This window comes from Triturus cristatus, chromosome 4_2 (genome assembly GCF_964204655.1).
Source record: "Triturus cristatus chromosome 4_2, aTriCri1.1, whole genome shotgun sequence".
NCBI lineage: Eukaryota > Metazoa > Chordata > Amphibia > Caudata > Salamandridae > Triturus > Triturus cristatus.
In genome coordinates this window covers 266,932,601-266,935,889 of record NC_140586.1, presented here as the reverse complement: position 1 = coordinate 266,935,889, position 3,289 = coordinate 266,932,601, and the positions used below count along the sequence as shown (strand labels likewise).

General features: G+C 47.2%; 1 pseudogene; it reads right to left on the bottom strand.

Moving 5' to 3' along the window:
- Window positions 1–348: 348 nt before the first annotated feature.
- LOC146833605 (inhibitor of nuclear factor kappa-B kinase subunit alpha-like) lies at window positions 349–1,480 on the bottom strand (annotated as a pseudogene).
- Between the last annotated feature and the right edge of the window lie 1,809 nt (window positions 1,481–3,289).

Here is a 3,289-nt window from a genome sequence, read left to right as displayed (position 1 = left end):
TCTCCCCCTTGTGCCTCTGCTATGCACTCACAAAAAGTACTTTGACTGACCAATGTTCCAGGTTATGAGGCCACCCATTCCCCTCAACCCATTGGCCATAACTCCTAGATCTTAGTTGTCTTTAAAAAAACACACACTGAAGATAAGGAAAAACACCAGAGTCTATCAGAAATGTAGCTGGAACCCCAGTATCAATATGAGGCACTTCTCTTTGTGCATGACGTCCATAGAATAGCTCGCTGGAGAAGGAAGGTTTCCTTATCCAAAGAAGTACACACACTCCTGAACTTCATTTCATGATCAGACCCTTTTCCAATATCAGTCAGACAGATGGATGGTCCATTCATATTATGACAGCCAACTCCAGTCCAAGCTCATCATGCTCTTACTCTGTTCTTGTCTGGCTTCCTGTATTAAAGTGCAGAGACAGCCCAGGTTTTCCTGATTTTCAGCTATCATACGTGTACATGGCTCTCCTTCTTAGGTGTCCGTCATTGGGGACAACGGATGTGGAATATTTCCACAAGTAGTCTGGGGACACCACACTGGTGTCGGGGGTGGCAGGCACTTCAAAACTAGATGTTACAAGGGATCGAGAAGAGCTCTGCATACAGGCAATTTTGAGTAAGTGCCAGATCTCCCGCTGGCTCTTGCCATGCATCTGCATCAGAGAGGTGTCTGCTTCCTTAATATTACTTAGCACCATCTCAATTCTGGGAATCAAGCCGATGATCTTCTGCTTACACCCCAACAATTTGCTGAGATGGCCAAACAGCTCTATGAGGACACGATCCTGGCTCTGTACAGTTTGTATGATGATCTTCACCATCTCTGTGCTTTCGCTCTAGCCATGCTCTGGTGATCGTGGTTTCAGTTGCTCGTATAACTCCATGGCTCTTTGGTCCAGGTTCTCTCTGACATCCCTTTGGCGTTGGGTATAGGGACTTCTCTGTAGTTTCACAATTTCTGTGTGTAGGACCATGATGTGTTCACCTAGGTAGCTCATTTTTGCAGCCTTTGCACACTGGATTGCCTTTTCTTCCTTTTCCTTCCAGGCTTTGAGCATCTTTTCTGAGGATATTCTATATGCCATCTGGTCATTGTAGCGGTCCAGGTCAATGAGGATACTTGGCTGGAAAAAGTCTAGCTTAGCTAGGAGCTGTTGCGAGGCGGACACCATTGTGTTCTTCATTTTAGTCATATTAGCATTGTATCGGAGAAGGCTCAGCATTGCAGTTCTTTGTCCTTGGAAGAGTCGGCTGTAGTCATCTTTCAATCTAGAAACGTAATGCACAGCTTCTGCCCACCCTTTCCTTAGCTGAGCAATAGGCAACTGAATTTTGCTGTCCTGAACAATGTAATTCACACACTCGGACAAACTTCTGGGAGCAAAGGGTCCTTCATATGCTGTCTTGCTGTTATTGAACAAATATACAACGTAGCTGACCCAGCCCTTCCGGAAGATGGGGTGCAGTTCCATGTTTAGGATGTGGGTGAATGTGTGTTGAGCTCCCTTCTAGCGATGTTGCAGGCAGATACTGCTGGAGCTCCAATGCAATGCGGCCATCTTGGCTGTGGGCTTGGCCGCGCCCCGCATCGTCATTATTTGATGATTGTTTATGTGCGGGATGGGACATATTCCTGCACATAAATAGTCATTAATGGCTTTTTGCTCCTTCAATGTGTGCTGCAGAATGCATATTCTTGAGTACTCGGCTGTCCTGGTATAGACACAATGCCGCCCTGATTCTTTTAAACCTGTTGGCGGCTTTCAACACTGTCCCCCATAACATTCTTCTACAATGCCTCTCTAACTGTGAAATCAGAGAAACCGCCTTGAAGTGCTTGACCTGTTTCCCACCCAGGGGGAACACTCAGTCTGAATGAACCTTCACTTCTCCAAGGCCAAACCACTCCAATGTGGGGTACCGCAAGGCTCATCTCTAAGCTCAACATTATTTAATGTTTAAATGTTACCACTTGCCACCCTGGTAGAGTTTTTCAGCATCACTATCATCCCATATACCAATGACACTCAGTTGGTTTTCTCCCATGAGGTAAACTCAGACACTATAGAGAAGTCCTTTTCTAACTGCATGAGAGCAGTCTTAGGCTGGCTAAGGTAAATTCATCTTCAATTCAACGTGGATAAAATGTAAATCCTATTGTTAGGGTTAAACCCCAACCCGGGCAGGTCAGGCGCTTGGCTAAAGGATGGACATACCCCCCTCCACCTACTCAATCAGCGAGAAATCTCTGAGTGATCTTCAATAGTAACTTATCTTTCAAGACCCAGATTCACAGTTTCCAGAAACTGCATATGGATCCTAAGGGCACTCAAAAACTTCCTACACCTTCTTGTAGACGAGACCTGAAAAACCGTGGTCCATGTCACAATTCTCTCTAGAGTGGACTACACGAACGCCTTGTATGTGGGACTATCGGCATACCTAATCCGCCATTTACAGGTCGTCTAAAACACAGCAGTACATCTTCTTTTCAATCTCCAAAATGGTACCCCTACCTTACCATTCCTAGCCAAACTGCAATAGCTTCCAGTCTGCAAAAGGATCACCTTTAAAGCACATACTACACACGGGGCTCTGCAAAACGCTGGCCCCACTTGTCTAAATTAAGAATCTAAGAGAACCAAGCTAGCAGAAATCTATGGCCCAGAAGTGCCCACCTGATAGCAGCCCCCTACTTCAAAAGACCTAGACGTGATGGGATCTCCTTTCTAGTACGCACAGCCAAAATAAGGAACTGCATCCCAATACATCTCAGTATTGAAACTGAGGGGCAAATTTACAAGCCCCTTGCGACACTTTTACGCTGCTGTTGCGTCACTTTTCTGACGCAGCAGCGGCGTGAACCATGTGCCACGTTGCAACTTATTTACAACGTGACGCATCTAGGCAGATGCGTCACGTTGTAAAGCCCTGCGCCACATGAAACCTGCGTCAGGTTTCATGTGGGCGTTCTGTCACCGGGTTGGCGTTCCCTCGCAGGAAAGCCCCGTAAAACTGACGCAGTGAAATCTGCAAGACTTCACTGAGTCAGTTTTACGACGCTGCTGCATCAAATCCTTACGCCTGCTTGAAGCAGGCGTGACGCACCATGTTAAGTATGGGCGGCCCCTGTGCATTGCAGGAGTTGTGTCGCGCTTGCGACGCGACTCCAGCAATGCGCCACCCGTACGCCACAAGATGCGTCACGCATCTTCCCCTCCTTGCACCATGGTGCGCCGCATTGTAAATGCGACGCATCCGTCGTGGCGCAAGGGGGGGAT